Here is a 22,017-nt window from a genome sequence, read left to right as displayed (position 1 = left end):
AGAAGTTGATTCTGGTGCATGGTTTTGAAACCGCAGTCAGAAAAAAAATTACATCCATATCAACATTTTTATCAGCTCCGGTACTGTCGTTTTGGTCAAAAAATGAAAATTCTAAAAGTTCCTGTTTTTCTGCTTTAAACTCTAGGTACACATCCAAAATGCATTACTGAGTTGAAAGAAGTTGATTCTGGTGCATGGTTTTGAAATCGCAGTCAGAAAAAAAGATAACATCCATATCAACATTTTTATCAGCTTCGGTCCTGTCGTTTTGGTCAAAAAATGAAAATTCTAAAAGTTCCTGTTTTTCTGCTTTAAACTCTAGGTACACATCCAAAATGTATTTCTGAGTTGAAAGAAGTTGATTCTGGTGCATGGTTTTGAAACCGCAGTCAGAAAAAAAATTACATCAATATCAACATTTTTATCAGCTCCGGTCCTGTCGTTTTGGTCAAAAAATGAAAATTCTAAAAGTTCCTGTTTTTCTGCTTTAAACTCTAGGTACACATCCAAAATGCATTACTAAGTTGAAAGAAGTGAATTCTGGTTCATGGTTTTGAAATCGCAGTCAGAAAAAAAATTACATCCATATCAACATTTTTATCAGCTCCGGACCTGTCGTTTTGGTCAAAAAATGAAAATTCTAAAAGTTCCTGTTTTTTCTGCTTTAAACTCTAGGTACACATCCAAAATGCATTACTGAGTTGAAAGAAGTTGATTCTGGTGCATGGTTTTCAAACTGCAGTCAGAAAAAAAATTACATCCATATCAACATTTTTATCAGCTTCGGTCCTGTCGTTTTGGTCAAAAAATGAAAATTCTAAAAGTTCCTGTTTTTTCTGCTTTAAACTCTAGGTACACATCCAAAATGCATTACTGAGTTGAAAGAAGTTGATTCTGGTGCATGGTTTTCAAACTGCAGTCAGAAAAAAAATTACATCCATATCAACATTTTTATCAGCTTCGGTCCTGTCGTTTTGGTCAAAAAATGAAAATTCTAAAAGTTCCTGTTTTTCTGCTTTAAACTCTAGGTACACATCCAAAATGTATTACTGAGTTGAAAGAAGTTGATTCTGGTGCATGGTTTTGAAACCGCAGTCAGAAAAAAAATTACATCAATATCAACATTTTTATCAGCTCCGGTCCTGTCGTTTTGGTCAAAAAATGAAAATTCTAAAAGTTCCTGTTTTTCTGCTTTAAACTCTAGGTACACATCCAAAATGCATTACTGAGTTGAAAGAAGTGAATTCTGGTTCATGGTTTTGAAATCGCAGTCAGAAAAAAAATTACATCCATATCAACATTTTTATCAGCTCCGGACCTGTCGTTTTGGTCAAAAAATGAAAATTCTAAAAGTTCCTGTTTTTCTGCTTTAAACTCTAGGTACACATCCAAAATGCATTACTGAGTTGAAAGAAGTTGATTCTGGTGCATGGTTTTCAAACTGCAGTCAGAAAAAAATTACATCCATATCAACATTTTTATCAGCTCCGGACCTGTCGTTTTGGTCAAAAAATGAAAATTCTAAAAGTTCCTGTTTTTCTGCTTTAAACTCTAGGTACACATCCAAAATGCATTACTGAGTTGAAAGAAGTGAATTCTGGTGCATGGTTTTGAAATCGCAGTCAGAAAAAAAATAACATCCATATCAACATTTTTATCACCTCTGGTCCTGTCGTTTTGGTCAAAAAAATGAAAATTCTAAAAGTTCCTGTTTTTCTGCTTTAAACTCTAGGTACACATCCAAAATGCATTACTGAGTTGAAAGAAGTTGATTCTGGTGCATGGTTTTGAAACCGCAGTCAGAAAAAAAATTACATCCATATCAACATTTTTATCAGCTCCGGTCCTGTCGTTTTGGTCAAAAAATTTAAATTCTAAAAGTTCCTATTTTTCTGCTTTAAACTCTAGGTACACATCCAAAATGAATTACTGAGTTGAAAGAAGTTGATTCTGGTGCATGGTTTTGAAACCGCAGTCAGAAAAAAAATTACATCCATATCAACATTTTTATCAGCTCTGAACCTGTCGTTTTGGTCAAAAATTAAAAATTCTAAAAGTTCCTGTTTTTCTGCTTTAAACTCTAGGTACACATCCAAAATGCATTACTGAGTTGAAAGAAGTTGATTCTGGTGCATGGTTTTGAAATCGCAGTCAGAAAAAAAATTACATCCATATCAACATTTTTATCAGCTCTGAACCTGTCGTTTTGGTCAATAAATGAAAATTCTAAAAGTTCCTGTTTTTCTGCTTTAAACTCTAGGTACACATCCAAAATGCATTACTGAGTTGAAAGAAGTTGATTCTGGTGCATGGTTTTGAAACCGCAGTCAGAAAAAAAATTACATCCATATCAACATTTTTATCAGCTTCGGTCCTGTCGTTTTGGTCAAAAAATGAAAATTCTAAAAGTTCCTGTTTTTCTGCTTTAAACTCTAGGTACACATCCAAAATGTATTACTGAGTTGAAAGAAGTTGATTCTGGTGCATGGTTTTGAAACCGCAGTCAGAAAAAAAATTACATCAATATCAACATTTTTATCAGCTCCGGTCCTGTCGTTTTGGTCAAAAAATGAAAATTCTAAAAGTTCCTGTTTTTCTGCTTTAAACTCTAGGTACACATCTAAAATGCATTACTTAGTTGAAAGAAGTGAATTCTGGTTCATGGTTTTGAAATCGCAGTCAGAAAAAAAATTACATCCATATCAACATTTTTATCAGCTCCGGACCTGTCGTTTTGGTCAAAAAATGAAAATTCTAAAAGTTCCTGTTTTTCTGCTTTAAACTCTAGGTACACATCCAAAATGCATTACTGAGTTGAAAGAAGTTGATTCTGGTGCATGGTTTTCAAACTGCAGTCAGAAAAAAATTACATCCATATCAACATTTTTATCAGCTCCGGACCTGTCGTTTTGGTCAAAAAATGAAAATTCTAAAAGTTCCTGTTTTTCTGCTTTAAACTCTAGGTACACATCCAAAATGCATTACTGAGTTGAAAGAAGTGAATTCTGGTGCATGGTTTTGAAATCGCAGTCAGAAAAAAAATAACATCCATATCAACATTTTTATCAACTCTGGTCCTGTCGTTTTGGTCAAAAAATTTAAATTCTAAAAGTTCCTCTTTTTCTGCTTTAAACTCTAGGTACACATCCAAAATGAATTACTGAGTTGAAAGAAGTTGATTCTGGTGCATGGTTTTGAAACCGCAGTCAGAAAAAAAATTACATCCATATCAACATTTTTATCAGCTCTGAACCTGTCGTTTTGGTCAAAAATTAAAAATTCTAAAAGTTCCTGTTTTTCTGCTTTAAACTCTAGGTACACATCCAAAATGCATTACTGAGTTGAAAGAAGTTGATTCTGGTGCATGGTTTTCAAACTGCAGTCAGAAAAAAATTACATCCATATCAACATTTTTATCAGCTCCGGACCTGTCGTTTTGGTCAAAAAATGAAAATTCTAAAAGTTCCTGTTTTTCTGCTTTAAACTCTAGGTACACATCCAAAATGCATTACTGAGTTGAAAGAAGTGAATTCTGGTGCATGGTTTTGAAATCGCAGTCAGAAAAAAATAACATCCATATCAACATTTTTATCAACTCTGGTCCTGTCGTTTTGGTCAAAAAATTTAAATTCTAAAAGTTCCTCTTTTTCTGCTTTAAACTCTAGGTACACATCCAAAATGAATAACTGAGTTGAAAGAAGTTGATTCTGGTGCATGGTTTTGAAACCGCAGTCAGAAAAAAAATTACATCCATATCAACATTTTTATCAGCTCTGAACCTGTCGTTTTGGTCAAAAATTAAAAATTCTAAAAGTTCCTGTTTTTCTGCTTTAAACTCTAGGTACACATCCAAAATGAATTACTGAGTTGAAAGAAGTTGATTCTGGTGCATGGTTTTGAAATCGCAGTCAGAAAAAAAATTACATCCATATCAACATTTTTATCAGCTCTGAACCTGTCGTTTTGGTCAATAAATGAAAATTCTAAAAGTTCCTGTTTTTCTGCTTTAAACTCTAGGTACACATCCAAAATGCATTACTGAGTTGAAAGAAGTTGATTCTGGTGCATGGTTTTGAAACCGCAGTCAAAAAAAAAATTACATCCATATCAACATTTTTATCAGCTTCGGTCCTGTCGTTTTGGTCAAAAAATGAAAATTCTAAAAGTTCCTGTTTTTCTGCTTTAAACTCTAGGTACACATCCAAAATGTATTACTGAGTTAAAAGAAGTTGATTCTGGTGCATGGTTTTGAAACCGCAGTCAGAAAAAAAATTACATCAATATCAACATTTTTATCAGCTCCGGTCCTGTCGTTTTGGTCAAAAAATGAAAATTCTAAAAGTTCCTGTTTTTCTGCTTTAAACTCTAGGTACACATCCAAAATGCATTACTGAGTTGAAAGAAGTTGATTCTGGTGCATGGTTTTGAAACCGCAGTAAAAAAAAAAATTACATCCATATCAACATTTTTATCAGCTCCGGTCCTGTTGTTTTGGTCAAAAAATGAAAATTCTAAAAGTTCCTGTTTTTCTGCTTTAAACTCTAGGTACACATCCAAAATGCATTACTGAGTTGAAAGAAGTTGATTCTGGTGCATCGTTTTGAAACCGCAGTCAAAAAAAAAATAACATCCATATCAACATTTTTATCAGCTCCGGTCCTGTCGTTTTGGTCAAAAAATGAAAATTCTAAAAGTTCCTATTTTTCTGCTTTAAACTCTAGGTACACATCCAAAATTCATTACTGAGTTGAAAGAAGTTGATTCTGGTGCATGGTTTTGAAACCGCAGTCAGAAAAAAAATTACATCCATATCAACATTTTTATCAGCTCCGGTCCTGTCGTTTTGGTCAAAAAATGAAAATTCTAAAAGTTCCTGTTTTTCTGCTTTAAACTCTAGGTACACATCCAAAATGTATTTCTGAGTTGAAAGAAGTTGATTCTGGTGCATGGTTTTGAAACCGCAGTCAGAAAAAAAATTACATCAATATCAACATTTTTATCAGCTCCGGTCCTGTCGTTTTGGTCAAAAAATAAAAATTCTAAAAGTTCCTGTTTTTCTGCTTTAAACTCTAGGTACACATCCAAAATGCATTACTGAGTTGAAAGAAGTGAATTCTGGTGCATGGTTTTGAAATCGCAGTCAGAAAAAAAATTACATCCATATCAACATTTTTATCAGCTCCGGACCTGTCGTTTTGGTCAAAAAATGAAAATTCTAAAAGTTCCTGTTTTTTCTGCTTTAAACTCTAGGTACACATCCAAAATGCATTACTGAGTTGAAAGAAGTTGATTCTGGTGCATGGTTTTCAAACTGCAGTCAGAAAAAAAATCACATCCATATCAACATTTTTATCAGCTTCGGTCCTGTCGTTTTGGTCAAAAAATGAAAATTCTAAAAGTTCCTGTTTTTTCTGCTTTAAACTCTAGGTACACATCCAAAATGCATTACTGAGTTGAAAGAAGTTGATTCTGGTGCATGGTTTTTAAACTGCAGTCAGAAAAAAAATTACATCCATATCAACATTTTTATCAGCTTCGGTCCTGTCGTTTTGGTCAAAAAATGAAAATTCTAAAAGTTCCTGTTTTTCTGCTTTAAACTCTAGGTACACATCCAAAATGTATTACTGAGTTGAAAGAAGTTGATTCTGGTGCATGGTTTTGAAACCGCAGTCAGAAAAAAAATTACATCAATATCAACATTTTTATCAGCTCCGGTCCTGTCGTTTTGGTCAAAAAATGAAAATTCTAAAAGTTCCTGTTTTTCTGCTTTAAACTCTAGGTACACATCCAAAATGCATTACTGAGTTGAAAGAAGTGAATTCTGGTTCATGGTTTTGAAATCGCAGTCAGAAAAAAAATTACATCCATATCAACATTTTTATCAGCTCCGGACCTGTCGTTTTGGTCAAAAAATGAAAATTCTAAAAGTTCCTGTTTTTCTGCTTTAAACTCTAGGTACACATCCAAAATGCATTACTGAGTTGAAAGAAGTTGATTCTGGTGCATGGTTTTGAAACCGCAGTAAAAAAAAAAATAACATCCATATCAACATTTTTATCAGCTCCGGTCCTGTCGTTTTGGTCAAAAAATGAAAATTCTAAAAGTTCCTATTTTTCTGCTTTAAACTCTAGGTACACATCCAAAATGTATTACTGAGTTGAAAGAAGTTGATTCTGGTGCATGGTTTTGAAACCGCAGTCAGAAAAAAAATTACATCCATATCAACATTTTTATCAGCTCCGGTCCTGTTGTTATTGGTCAAAAAATGAAAATTCTAAAAGTTCCTATTTTTCTGCTTTAAACTCTAGGTACACATCCAAAATTCATTACTGAGTTGAAAGAAGTTGATTCTGGTGCATGGTTTTGAAACCGCAGTCAGAAAAAAAATTACATCCATATCAACATTTTTATCAGCTCCGGTACTGTCGTTTTGGTCAAAAAATGAAAATTCTAAAAGTTCCTGTTTTTCTGCTTTAAACTCTAGGTACACATCCAAAATGTATTTCTGAGTTGAAAGAAGTTGATTCTGGTGCATGGTTTTGAAACCGCAGTCAGAAAAAAAATTACATCAATATCAACATTTTTATCAGCTCCGGTCCTGTCGTTTTGGTCAAAAAATGAAAATTCTAAAAGTTCCTGTTTTTCTGCTTTAAACTCTAGGTACACATCCAAAATGCATTACTGAGTTGAAAGAAGTGAATTCTGGTTCATGGTTTTGAAATCGCAGTCAGAAAAAAAATTACATCCATATCAACATTTTTATCAGCTCCGGACCTGTCGTTTTGGTCAAAAAATGAAAATTCTAAAAGTTCCTGTTTTTTCTGCTTTAAACTCTAGGTACACATCCAAAATGCATTACTGAGTTGAAAGAAGTTGATTCTGGTGCATGGTTTTCAAACTGCAGTCAGAAAAAAAATTACATCCATATCAACATTTTTATCAGCTTCGGTCCTGTCGTTTTGGTCAAAAAATGAAAATTCTAAAAGTTCCTGTTTTTTCTGCTTTAAACTATAGGTACACATCCAAAATGCATTACTGAGTTGAAAGAAGTTGATTCTGGTGCATGGTTTTCAAACTGCAGTCAGAAAAAAAATTACATCCATATCAACATTTTTATCAGCTTCGGTCCTGTCGTTTTGGTCAAAAAATGAAAATTCTAAAAGTTCCTGTTTTTCTGCTTTAAACTCTAGGTACACATCCAAAATGTATTACTGAGTTGAAAGAAGTTGATTCTGGTGCATGGTTTTGAAACCGCAGTCAGAAAAAAAATTACATCAATATCAACATTTTTATCAGCTCCGGTCCTGTCGTTTTGGTCAAAAAATGAAAATTCTAAAAGTTCCTGTTTTTCTGCTTTAAACTCTAGGTACACATCCAAAATGCATTACTGAGTTGAAAGAAGTGAATTCTGGTTCATGGTTTTGAAATCGCAGTCAGAAAAAAAATTACATCCATATAACATTTTTATCAGCTCCGGACCTGTCGTTTTGGTCAAAAAATGAAAATTCTAAAAGTTCCTGTTTTTCTGCTTTAAACTCTAGGTACACATCCAAAATGCATTACTGAGTTGAAAGAAGTTGATTCTGGTGCATGGTTTTCAAACTGCAGTCAGAAAAAAATTACATCCATATCAACATTTTTATCAGCTCCGGACCTGTCGTTTTGGTCAAAAAATGAAAATTCTAAAAGTTCCTGTTTTTCTGCTTTAAACTCTAGGTACACATCCAAAATGCATTACTGAGTTGAAAGAAGTGAATTCTGGTGCATGGTTTTGAAATCGCAGTCAGAAAAAAAATAACATCCATATCAACATTTTTATCACCTCTGGTCCTGTCGTTTTGGTCAAAAAAATGAAAATTCTAAAAGTTCCTGTTTTTCTGCTTTAGACTCTAGGTACACATCCAAAATGCATTACTGAGTTGAAAGAAGTTGATTCTGGTGCATGGTTTTGAAACCGCAGTCAGAAAAAAAATTACATCCATATCAACATTTTTATCAGCTCCGGTCCTGTCGTTTTGGTCAAAAAATTTAAATTCTAAAAGTTCCTATTTTTCTGCTTTAAACTCTAGGTACACATCCAAAATGAATTACTGAGTTGAAAGAAGTTGATTCTGGTGCATGGTTTTGAAACCGCAGTCAGAAAAAAAATTACATCCATATCAACATTTTTATCAGCTCTGAACCTGTCGTTTTGGTCAAAAATTAAAAATTCTAAAAGTTCCTGTTTTTCTGCTTTAAACTCTAGGTACACATCCAAAATGCATTACTGAGTTGAAAGAAGTTGATTCTGGTGCATGGTTTTGAAATCGCAGTCAGAAAAAAAATTACATCCATATCAACATTTTTATCAGCTCTGAACCTGTCGTTTTGGTCAATAAATGAAAATTCTAAAAGTTCCTGTTTTTCTGCTTTAAACTCTAGGTACACATCCAAAATGCATTACTGAGTTGAAAGAAGTTGATTCTGGTGCATGGTTTTGAAACCGCAGTCAGAAAAAAAATTACATCCATATCAACATTTTTATCAGCTCTGGACCTGTCGTTTTGGTCAAAAAATGAAAATTCTAAAAGTTCCTGTTTTTCTGCTTTAAACTCTAGGTACACATCCAAAATGTATTACTGAGTTGAAAGAAGTTGATTCTGGTGCATGGTTTTGAAACCGCAGTCAGAAAAAAAATTACATCCATATCAACATTTTTATCAGCTCCGGTCCTGTTGTTTTGGTCAAAAAATGAAAATTCTAAAAGTTCCTGTTTTTCTGCTTTAAACTCTAGGTACACATCCAAAATGCATTACTGAGTTGAAAGAAGTTGATTCTGGTGCATCGTTTTGAAACCGCAGTCAAAAAAAAAATAACATCCATATCAACATTTTTATCAGCTCCGGTCCTGTCGTTTTGGTCAAAAAATGAAAATTCTAAAAGTTCCTATTTTTCTGCTTTAAACTCTAGGTACACATCCAAAATTCATTACTGAGTTGAAAGAAGTTGATTCTGGTGCATGGTTTTGAAACCGCAGTCAGAAAAAAAATTACATCCATATCAACATTTTTATCAGCTCCGGTCCTGTCGTTTTGGTCAAAAAATGAAAATTCTAAAAGTTCCTGTTTTTCTGCTTTAAACTCTAGGTACACATCCAAAATGCATTACTGAGTTGAAAGAAGTTGATTCTGGTGCATGGTTTTGAAATCGCAGTCAGAAAAAAAGATAACATCCATATCAACATTTTTATCAGCTTCGGTCCTGTCGTTTTGGTCAAAAAATGAAAATTCTAAAAGTTCCTGTTTTTCTGCTTTAAACTCTAGGTACACATCCAAAATGTATTTCTGAGTTGAAAGAAGTTGATTCTGGTGCATGGTTTTGAAACCGCAGTCAGAAAAAAAATTACATCAATATCAACATTTTTATCAGCTCTGGTCCTGTCGTTTTGGTCAAAAAATAAAAATTCTAAAAGTTCCTGTTTTTCTGCTTTAAACTCTAGGTACACATCCAAAATGCATTACTGAGTTGAAAGAAGTGAATTCTGGTGCATGGTTTTGAAATCGCAGTCAGAAAAAAAATTACATCCATATCAACATTTTTATCAGCTCCGGACCTGTCGTTTTGGTCAAAAAATGAAAATTCTAAAAGTTCCTGTTTTTTCTGCTTTAAACTCTAGGTACACATCCAAAATGCATTACTGAGTTGAAAGAAGTTGATTCTGGTGCATGGTTTTCAAACTGCAGTCAGAAAAAAAATCACATCCATATCAACATTTTTATCAGCTTCGGTCCTGTCGTTTTGGTCAAAAAATGAAAATTCTAAAAGTTCCTGTTTTTTCTGCTTTAAACTCTAGGTACACATCCAAAATGCATTACTGAGTTGAAAGAAGTTGATTCTGGTGCATGGTTTTTAAACTGCAGTCAGAAAAAAAATTACATCCATATCAACATTTTTATCAGCTTCGGTCCTGTCGTTTTGGTCAAAAAATGAAAATTCTAAAAGTTCCTGTTTTTCTGCTTTAAACTCTAGGTACACATCCAAAATGTATTACTGAGTTGAAAGAAGTTGATTCTGGTGCATGGTTTTGAAACCGCAGTCAGAAAAAAAATTACATCAATATCAACATTTTTATCAGCTCCGGTCCTGTCGTTTTGGTCAAAAAATGAAAATTCTAAAAGTTCCTGTTTTTCTGCTTTAAACTCTAGGTACACATCCAAAATGCATTACTGAGTTGAAAGAAGTGAATTCTGGTTCATGGTTTTGAAATCGCAGTCAGAAAAAAAATTACATCCATATCAACATTTTTATCAGCTCCGGACCTGTCGTTTTGGTCAAAAAATGAAAATTCTAAAAGTTCCTGTTTTTCTGCTTTAAACTCTAGGTACACATCCAAAATGCATTACTGAGTTGAAAGAAGTTGATTCTGGTGCATGGTTTTGAAACCGCAGTAAAAAAAAAAATAACATCCATATCAACATTTTTATCAGCTCCGGTCCTGTCGTTTTGGTCAAAAAATGAAAATTCTAAAAGTTCCTATTTTTCTGCTTTAAACTCTAGGTACACATCCAAAATGTATTACTGAGTTGAAAGAAGTTGATTCTGGTGCATGGTTTTGAAACCGCAGTCAGAAAAAAAATTACATCCATATCAACATTTTTATCAGCTCCGGTCCTGTTGTTATTGGTCAAAAAATGAAAATTCTAAAAGTTCCTATTTTTCTGCTTTAAACTCTAGGTACACATCCAAAATTCATTACTGAGTTGAAAGAAGTTGATTCTGGTGCATGGTTTTGAAACCGCAGTCAGAAAAAAAATTACATCCATATCAACATTTTTATCAGCTCCGGTACTGTCGTTTTGGTCAAAAAATAAAAATTCTAAAAGTTCCTGTTTTTCTGCTTTAAACTCTAGGTACACATCCAAAATGCATTACTGAGTTGAAAGAAGTTGATTCTGGTGCATGGTTTTGAAATCGCAGTCAGAAAAAAAGATAACATCCATATCAACATTTTTATCAGCTTCGGTCCTGTCGTTTTGGTCAAAAAATGAAAATTCTAAAAGTTCCTGTTTTTCTGCTTTAAACTCTAGGTACACATCCAAAATGTATTTCTGAGTTGAAAGAAGTTGATTCTGGTGCATGGTTTTGAAACCGCAGTCAGAAAAAAAATTACATCAATATCAACATTTTTATCAGCTCCGGTCCTGTCGTTTTGGTCAAAAAATGAAAATTCTAAAAGTTCCTGTTTTTCTGCTTTAAACTCTAGGTACACATCCAAAATGCATTACTGAGTTGAAAGAAGTGAATTCTGGTTCATGGTTTTGAAATCGCAGTCAGAAAAAAAATTACATCCATATCAACATTTTTATCAGCTCCGGACCTGTCGTTTTGGTCAAAAAATGAAAATTCTAAAAGTTCCTGTTTTTTCTGCTTTAAACTCTAGGTACACATCCAAAATGCATTACTGAGTTGAAAGAAGTTGATTCTGGTGCATGGTTTTCAAACTGCAGTCAGAAAAAAAATTACATCCATATCAACATTTTTATCAGCTTCGGTCCTGTCGTTTTGGTCAAAAAATGAAAATTCTAAAAGTTCCTGTTTTTTCTGCTTTAAACTCTAGGTACACATCCAAAATGCATTACTGAGTTGAAAGAAGTTGATTCTGGTGCATGGTTTTCAAACTGCAGTCAGAAAAAAAATTACATCCATATCAACATTTTTATCAGCTTCGGTCCTGTCGTTTTGGTCAAAAAATGAAAATTCTAAAAGTTCCTGTTTTTCTGCTTTAAACTCTAGGTACACATCCAAAATGTATTACTGAGTTGAAAGAAGTTGATTCTGGTGCATGGTTTTGAAACCGCAGTCAGAAAAAAAATTACATCAATATCAACATTTTTATCAGCTCCGGTCCTGTCGTTTTGGTCAAAAAATGAAAATTCTAAAAGTTCCTGTTTTTCTGCTTTAAACTCTAGGTACACATCCAAAATGCATTACTGAGTTGAAAGAAGTGAATTCTGGTTCATGGTTTTGAAATCGCAGTCAGAAAAAAAATTACATCCATATCAACATTTTTATCAGCTCCGGACCTGTCGTTTTGGTCAAAAAATGAAAATTCTAAAAGTTCCTGTTTTTCTGCTTTAAACTCTAGGTACACATCCAAAATGCATTACTGAGTTGAAAGAAGTTGATTCTGGTGCATGGTTTTCAAACTGCAGTCAGAAAAAAATTACATCCATATCAACATTTTTATCAGCTCCGGACCTGTCGTTTTGGTCAAAAAATGAAAATTCTAAAAGTTCCTGTTTTTCTGCTTTAAACTCTAGGTACACATCCAAAATGCATTACTGAGTTGAAAGAAGTGAATTCTGGTGCATGGTTTTGAAATCGCAGTCAGAAAAAAAATAACATCCATATCAACATTTTTATCACCTCTGGTCCTGTCGTTTTGGTCAAAAAAATGAAAATTCTAAAAGTTCCTGTTTTTCTGCTTTAGACTCTAGGTACACATCCAAAATGCATTACTGAGTTGAAAGAAGTTGATTCTGGTGCATGGTTTTGAAACCGCAGTCAGAAAAAAAATTACATCCATATCAACATTTTTATCAGCTCCGGTCCTGTCGTTTTGGTCAAAAAATTTAAATTCTAAAAGTTCCTATTTTTCTGCTTTAAACTCTAGGTACACATCCAAAATGAATTACTGAGTTGAAAGAAGTTGATTCTGGTGCATGGTTTTGAAACCGCAGTCAGAAAAAAAATTACATCCATATCAACATTTTTATCAGCTCTGAACCTGTCGTTTTGGTCAAAAATTAAAAATTCTAAAAGTTCCTGTTTTTCTGCTTTAAACTCTAGGTACACATCCAAAATGCATTACTGAGTTGAAAGAAGTTGATTCTGGTGCATGGTTTTGAAATCGCAGTCAGAAAAAAAATTACATCCATATCAACATTTTTATCAGCTCTGAACCTGTCGTTTTGGTCAATAAATGAAAATTCTAAAAGTTCCTGTTTTTCTGCTTTAAACTCTAGGTACACATCCAAAATGCATTACTGAGTTGAAAGAAGTTGATTCTGGTGCATGGTTTTGAAACCGCAGTCAGAAAAAAAATTACATCCATATCAACATTTTTATCAGCTCTGGACCTGTCGTTTTGGTCAAAAAATGAAAATTCTAAAAGTTCCTGTTTTTCTGCTTTAAACTCTAGGTACACATCCAAAATGTATTACTGAGTTGAAAGAAGTTGATTCTGGTGCATGGTTTTGAAACCGCAGTCAGAAAAAAAATTACATCCATATCAACATTTGTATCAGCTCCGGTCCTGTTGTTTTAATCAAAAAATGAAAATTCTAAAAGTTCCTGTTTTTCTGCTTTAAACTCTAGGTACACATCCAAAATGCATTACTGAGTTGAAAGAAGTTGATTCTGGTGCATGGTTTTGAAACCGCAGTCAAAAAAAAAATAACATCCATATCAACATTTTTATCAGCTCCGGTCCTGTCGTTTTGGTCAAAAAATGAAAATTCTAAAAGTTCCTATTTTTCTGCTTTAAACTCTAGGTACACATCCAAAATGTATTACTGAGTTGAAAGAAGTTGATTCTGGTGCATGGTTTTGAATCCGCAGTCAGAAAAAAAATTACATCCATATCAACATTTTTATCATCTCTGGACCTGTCGTTTTGGTCAAAAAATGAAAATTCTAAAAGTTCCTGTTTTTCTGCTTTAAACTCTAGGTACACATCCAAAATGCATTACTGAGTTGAAAGAAGTTGATTCTGGTGCATGGTTTTGAAACCGCAGTAAAAAAAAAATTACATCCATATCAACATTTTTATCAGCTCCGGTCCTGTTGTTTTGGTCAAAAAATGAAAATTCTAAAAGTTCCTGTTTTTCTGCTTTAAACTCTAGGTACACATCCAAAATGCATTACTGAGTTGAAAGAAGTTGATTCTGGTGCATCGTTTTGAAACCGCAGTCAAAAAAAAAATAACATCCATATCAACATTTTTATCAGCTCCGGTCCTGTCGTTTTGGTCAAAAAATGAAAATTCTAAAAGTTCCTATTTTTCTGCTTTAAACTCTAGGTACACATCCAAAATTCATTACTGAGTTGAAAGAAGTTGATTCTGGTGCATGGTTTTGAAACCGCAGTCAGAAAAAAAATTACATCCATATCAACATTTTTATCAGCTCCGGTCCTGTCGTTTTGGTCAAAAAATGAAAATTCTAAAAGTTCCTGTTTTTCTGCTTTAAACTCTAGGTACACATCCAAAATGCATTACTGAGTTGAAAGAAGTTGATTCTGGTGCATGGTTTTGAAATCGCAGTCAGAAAAAAAGATAACATCCATATAAACATTTTTATCAGCTTCGGTCCTGTCGTTTTGGTCAAAAAATGAAAATTCTAAAAGTTCCTGTTTTTCTGCTTTAAACTCTAGGTACACATCCAAAATGTATTTCTGAGTTGAAAGAAGTTGATTCTGGTGCATGGTTTTAAAACCGCAGTCAGAAAAAAAATTACATCAATATCAACATTTTTATCAGCTCCGGTCCTGTCGTTTTGGTCAAAAAATAAAAATTCTAAAAGTTCCTGTTTTTCTGCTTTAAACTCTAGGTACACATCCAAAATGCATTACTGAGTTGAAAGAAGTGAATTCTGGTGCATGGTTTTGAAATCGCAGTCAGAAAAAAAATTACATCCATATCAACATTTTTATCAGCTCCGGACCTGTCGTTTTGGTCAAAAAATGAAAATTCTAAAAGTTCCTGTTTTTTCTGCTTTAAACTCTAGGTACACATCCAAAATGCATTACTGAGTTGAAAGAAGTTGATTCTGGTGCATGGTTTTCAAACTGCAGTCAGAAAAAAAATCACATCCATATCAACATTTTTATCAGCTTCGGTCCTGTCGTTTTGGTCAAAAAATGAAAATTCTAAAAGTTCCTGTTTTTCTGCTTTAAACTCTAGGTACACATCCAAAATGCATTACTGAGTTGAAAGAAGTGAATTCTGGTTCATGGTTTTGAAATCGCAGTCAGAAAAAAAATTACATCCATATCAACATTTTTATCAGCTCCGGACCTGTCGTTTTGGTCAAAAAATGAAAATTCTAAAAGTTCCTGTTTTTCTGCTTTAAACTCTAGGTACACATCCAAAATGCATTACTGAGTTGAAAGAAGTTGATTCTGGTGCATGGTTTTGAAACCGCAGTAAAAAAAAAAATAACATCCATATCAACATTTTTATCAGCTCCGGTCCTGTCGTTTTGGTCAAAAAATGAAAATTCTAAAAGTTCCTATTTTTCTGCTTTAAACTCTAGGTACACATCCAAAATGTATTACTGAGTTGAAAGAAGTTGATTCTGGTGCATGGTTTTGAAACCGCAGTCAGAAAAAAAATTACATCCATATCAACATTTTTATCAGCTCCGGTCCTGTTGTTATTGGTCAAAAAATGAAAATTCTAAAAGTTCCTATTTTTCTGCTTTAAACTCTAGGTACACATCCAAAATTCATTACTGAGTTGAAAGAAGTTGATTCTGGTGCATGGTTTTGAAACCGCAGTCAGAAAAAAAATTACATCCATATCAACATTTTTATCAGCTCCGGTACTGTCGTTTTGGTCAAAAAATGAAAATTCTAAAAGTTCCTGTTTTTCTGCTTTAAACTCTAGGTACACATCCAAAATGCATTACTGAGTTGAAAGAAGTTGATTCTGGTGCATGGTTTTGAAATCGCAGTCAGAAAAAAAGATAACATCCATATCAACATTTTTATCAGCTTCGGTCCTGTCGTTTTGGTCAAAAAATGAAAATTCTAAAAGTTCCTGTTTTTCTGCTTTAAACTCTAGGTACACATCCAAAATGTATTTCTGAGTTGAAAGAAGTTGATTCTGGTGCATGGTTTTGAAACCGCAGTCAGAAAAAAAATTACATCAATATCAACATTTTTATCAGCTCCGGTCCTGTCGTTTTGGTCAAAAAATGAAAATTCTAAAAGTTCCTGTTTTTCTGCTTTAAACTCTAGGTACACATCCAAAATGCATTACTGAGTTGAAAGAAGTGAATTCTGGTTCATGGTTTTGAAATCGCAGTCAGAAAAAAAATTACATCCATATCAACATTTTTATCAGCTCCGGGCCTGTCGTTTTGGTCAAAAAATGAAAATTCTAAAAGTTCCTGTTTTTTCTGCTTTAAACTCTAGGTACACATCCAAAATGCATTACTGAGTTGAAAGAAGTTGATTCTGGTGCATGGTTTTCAAACTGCAGTCAGAAAAAAAATTACATCCATATCAACATTTTTATCAGCTTCGGTCCTGTCGTTTTGGTCAAAAAATGAAAATTCTAAAAGTTCCTGTTTTTTTGTGCTTTAAACTCTAGGTACACATCCAAAATGCATTACTGAGTTGAAAGAAGTTGATTCTGGTGCATGGTTTTCAAACTGCAGTCAGAAAAAAAATTACATCCATATCAACATTTTTATCAGCTTCGGTCCTGTCGTTTTGGTCAAAAAATGAAAATTCTAAAAGTTCCTGTTTTTCTGCTTTAAACTCTAGGTACACATCCAAAATGTATTACTGAGTTGAAAGAAGTTGATTCTGGTGCATGGTTTTGAAACCGCAGTCAGAAAAAAAATTACATCAATATCAACATTTTTATCAGCTCCGGTCCTGTCGTTTTGGTCAAAAAATGAAAATTCTAAAAGTTCCTGTTTTTCTGCTTTAAACTCTAGGTACACATCCAAAATGCATTACTGAGTTGAAAGAAGTGAATTCTGGTTCATGGTTTTGAAATCGCAGTCAGAAAAAAAATTACATCCATATCAACATTTTTATCAGCTCCGGACCTGTCGTTTTGGTCAAAAAATGAAAATTCTAAAAGTTCCTGTTTTTCTGCTTTAAACTCTAGGTACACATCCAAAATGCATTACTGAGTTGAAAGAAGTTGATTCTGGTGCATGGTTTTCAAACTGCAGTCAGAAAAAAATTACATCCATATCAACATTTTTATCAGCTCCGGACCTGTCGTTTTGGTCAAAAAATGAAAATTCTAAAAGTTCCTGTTTTTCTGCTTTAAACTCTAGGTACACATCCAAAATGCATTACTGAGTTGAAAGAAGTGAATTCTGGTGCATGGTTTTGAAATCGCAGTCAGAAAAAAAATAACATCCATATCAACATTTTTATCACCTCTGGTCCTGTCGTTTTGGTCAAAAAAATGAAAATTCTAAAAGTTCCTGTTTTTCTGCTTTAGACTCTAGGTACACATCCAAAATGCATTACTGAGTTGAAAGAAGTTGATTCTGGTGCATGGTTTTGAAACCGCAGTCAGAAAAAAAATTACATCCATATCAACATTTTTATCAGCTCCGGTCCTGTCGTTTTGGTCAAAAAATTTAAATTCTAAAAGTTCCTATTTTTCTGCTTTAAACTCTAGGTACACATCCAAAATGAATTACTGAGTTGAAAGAAGTTGATTCTGGTGCATGGTTTTGAAACCGCAGTCAGAAAAAAAATTACATCCATATCAACATTTTTATCAGCTCTGAACCTGTCGTTTTGGTCAAAAATTAAAAATTCTAAAAGTTCCTGTTTTTCTGCTTTAAACTCTAGGTACACATCCAAAATGCATTACTGAGTTGAAAGAAGTTGATTCTGGTGCATGGTTTTGAAATCGCAGTCAGAAAAAAAATTACATCCATATCAACATTTTTATCAGCTCTGAACCTGTCGTTTTGGTCAATAAATGAAAATTCTAAAAGTTCCTGTTTTTCTGCTTTAAACTCTAGGTACACATCCAAAATGCATTACTGAGTTGAAAGAAGTTGATTCTGGTGCATGGTTTTGAAACCGCAGTCAGAAAAAAAATTACATCCATATCAACATTTTTATCAGCTCTGGACCTGTCGTTTTGGTCAAAAAATGAAAATTCTAAAAGTTCCTGTTTTTCTGCTTTAAACTCTAGGTACACATCCAAAATGTATTACTGAGTTGAAAGAAGTTGATTCTGGTGCATGGTTTTGAAACCGCAGTCAGAAAAAAAATTACATCCATATCAACATTTGTATCAGCTCCGGTCCTGTTGTTTTAATCAAAAAATGAAAATTCTAAAAGTTCCTGTTTTTCTGCTTTAGACTCTAGGTACACATCCAAAATGCATTACTGAGTTGAAAGAAGTTGATTCTGGTGCATGGTTTTGAAACCGCAGTCAAAAAAAAAATAACATCCATATCAACATTTTTATCAGCTCCGGTCCTGTCGTTTTGGTCAAAAAATGAAAATTCTAAAAGTTCCTATTTTTCTGCTTTAAACTCTAGGTACACATCCAAAATGTATTACTGAGTTGAAAGAAGTTGATTCTGGTGCATGGTTTTGAATCCGCAGTCAGAAAAAAAATTACATCCATATCAACATTTTTATCATCTCTGGACCTGTCGTTTTGGTCAAAAAATGAAAATTCTAAAAGTTCCTGTTTTTCTGCTTTAAACTCTAGGTACACATCCAAAATGCATTACTGAGTTGAAAGAAGTGAATTCTGGTGCATGGTTTTGAAATCACAGTCAGAAAAAAATAACATCCATATCAACATTTTTATCAGCTCCGGTACTGTCGTTTTGGTCAAAAAATGAAAATTCTAAAAGTTCCTGTTTTTTAGCTTTAAACTCTAGGTACACATCCAAAATGCATTACTGAGTTGAAAGAAGTTGATTCTGGTGCATGGTTTTGAAACCGCAGTCAGAAAAAAAATTACATCCATATCAACATTTTTATCAGCTCTGAACCTGTCGTTTTGGTCAAAAATTAAAAATTCTAAAAGTTCCTGTTTTTCTGCTTTAAACTCTAGGTACACATCCAAAATGCATTACTGAGTTGAAAGAAGTTGATTCTGGTGCATGGTTTTGAAATCGCAGTCAGAAAAAAAATTACATCCATATCAACATTTTTATCAGCTCTGAACCTGTCGTTTTGGTCAATAAATGAAAATTCTAAAAGTTCCTGTTTTTCTGCTTTAAACTCTAGGTACACATCCAAAATGCATTACTGAGTTGAAAGAAGTTGATTCTGGTGCATGGTTTTGAAACCGCAGTCAGAAAAAAAATTACATCCATATCAACATTTTTATCAGCTCCGGACCTGTCGTTTTGGTCAAAAAATGAAAATTCTAAAAGTTCCTGTTTTTCTGCTTTAAACTCTAGGTACACATCCAAAATGTATTACTGAGTTGAAAGAAGTTGATTCTGGTGCATGGTTTTGAAACCGCAGTCAGAAAAAAAATTACATCCATATCAACATTTGTATCAGCTCCGGTCCTGTTGTTTTAATCAAAAAATGAAAATTCTAAAAGTTCCTGTTTTTCTGCCTTAAACTCTAGGTACACATCCAAAATGCATTACTGAGTTGAAAGAAGTTGATTCTGGTGCATGGTTTTGAAACCGCAGTCAAAAAAAAAATAACATCCATATCAACATTTTTATCAGCTCCGGTCCTGTCGTTTTGGTCAAAAAATGAAAATTCTAAAAGTTCCTATTTTTCTGCTTTAAACTCTAGGTACACATCCAAAATGTATTACTGAGTTGAAAGAAGTTGATTCTGGTGCATGGTTTTGAATCCGCAGTCAGAAAAAAAATTACATCCATATCAACATTTTTATCATCTCTGGACCTGTCGTTTTGGTCAAAAAATGAAAATTCTAAAAGTTCCTGTTTTTCTGCTTTAAACTCTAGGTACACATCCAAAATGCATTACTGAGTTGAAAGAAGTTGATTCTGGTGCATGGTTTTCAAACTGCAGTCAGAAAAAAATTACATCCATATCAACATTTTTATCAGCTCCGGACCTGTCGTTTTGGTCAAAAAATGAAAATTCTAAAAGTTCCTGTTTTTCTGCTTTAAACTCTAGGTACACATCCAAAATGCATTACTGAGTTGAAAGAAGTGAATTCTGGTGCATGGTTTTGAAATCGCAGTCAGAAAAAAAATAACATCCATATCAACATTTTTATCAACTCTGGTCCTGTCGTTTTGGTCAAAAAATTTAAATTCTAAAAGTTCCTCTTTTTCTGCTTTAAACTCTAGGTACACATCCAAAATGAATTACTGAGTTGAAAGAAGTTGATTCTGGTGCATGGTTTTGAAACCGCAGTCAGAAAAAAAATTACATCAATATCAACATTTTTATCAGCTCCGGTCCTGTCGTTTTGGTCAAAAAATGAAAATTCTAAAAGTTCCTGTTTTTCTGCTTTAAACTCTAGGTACACATCCAAAATGCATTACTGAGTTGAAAGAAGTGAATTCTGGTTCATGGTTTTGAAATCGCAGTCAGAAAAAAAATTACATCCATATCAACATTTTTATCAGCTCCGGACCTGTCGTTTTGGTCAAAAAATGAAAATTCTAAAAGTTCCTGTTTTTCTGCTTTAAACTCTAGGTACACATCCAAAATGCATTACTGAGTTGAAAGAAGTTGATTCTGGTACATGGTTTTGAAACCGCAGTCAAAAAAAAAATAACATCCATATCAACATTTTTATCAGCTCCGGTCCTGTCGTTTTGGTCAAAAAATGAAAATTCTAAAAGTTCCTATTTTTCTGCTTTAAACTCTAGGTACACATCCAAAATTCATTACTGAGTTGAAAGAAGTTGATTCTGGTGCATGGTTTTGAAACCGCAGTCAGAAAAAAAATTACATCCATATCAACATTTTTATCAGCTCCGGTCCTGTCGTTTTGGTCAAAAAATGAAAATTCTAAAAGTTCCTGTTTTTCTGCTTTAAACTCTAGGTACACATCCAAAATGCATTACTGAGTTGAAAGAAGTTGATTCTGGTGCATGGTTTTGAAATCGCAGTCAGAAAAAAAGATAACATCCATATCAACATTTTTATCAGCTTCGGTCCTGTCGTTTTGGTCAAAAAATGAAAATTCTAAAAGTTCCTGTTTTTCTGCTTTAAACTCTAGGTACACATCCAAAATGTATTTCTGAGTTGAAAGAAGTTGATTCTGGTGCATGGTTTTGAAACCGCAGTCAGAAAAAAAATTACATCAATATCAACATTTTTATCAGCTCCGGTCCTGTCGTTTTGGTCAAAAAATGAAAATTCTAAAAGTTCCTGTTTTTCTGCTTTAAACTCTAGGTACACATCCAAAATGCATTACTGAGTTGAAAGAAGTGAATTCTGGTTCATGGTTTTGAAATCGCAGTCAGAAAAAAAATTACATCCATATCAACATTTTTATCAGCTCCAGACCTGTCGTTTTGGTCAAAAAATGAAAATTCTAAAAGTTCCTGTTTTTTCTGCTTTAAACTCTAGGTACACATCCAAAATGCATTACTGAGTTGAAAGAAGTTGATTCTGGTGCATGGTTTTCAAACTGCAGTCAGAAAAAAAATTACATCCATATCAACATTTTTATCAGCTTCGGTCCTGTCGTTTTGGTCAAAAAATGAAAATTCTAAAAGTTCCTGTTTTTTCTGCTTTAAACTCTAGGTACACATCCAAAATGCATTACTGAGTTGAAAGAAGTTGATTCTGGTGCATGGTTTTCAAACTGCAGTCAGAAAAAAAATTACATCCATATCAACATTTTTATCAGCTTCGGTCCTGTCGTTTTGGTCAAAAAATGAAAATTCTAAAAGTTCCTGTTTTTCTGCTTTAAACTCTAGGTACACATCCAAAATGTATTACTGAGTTGAAAGAAGTTGATTCTGGTGCATGGTTTTGAAACCGCAGTCAGAAAAAAAATTACATCAATATCAACATTTTTATCAGCTCCGGTCCTGTCGTTTTGGTCAAAAAATGAAAATTCTAAAAGTTCCTGTTTTTCTGCTTTAAACTCTAGGTACACATCTAAAATGCATTACTGAGTTGAAAGAAGTGAATTCTGGTTCATGGTTTTGAAATCGCAGTCAGAAAAAAAATTACATCCATATCAACATTTTTATCAGCTCCGGACCTGTCGTTTTGGTCAAAAAATGAAAATTCTAAAAGTTCCTGTTTTTCTGCTTTAAACTCTAGGTACACATCCAAAATGCATTACTGAGTTGA

The sequence above is a fragment of the Crinia signifera genome, chromosome 19, assembly GCF_055691185.1.
Source record: "Crinia signifera chromosome 19, ASM5569118v1, whole genome shotgun sequence".
NCBI classification, from domain to species: domain Eukaryota; kingdom Metazoa; phylum Chordata; class Amphibia; order Anura; family Myobatrachidae; genus Crinia; species Crinia signifera.
The sequence above is the reverse complement of the archived record's forward strand: the minus strand, read 5'-3'. Positions refer to the sequence as shown.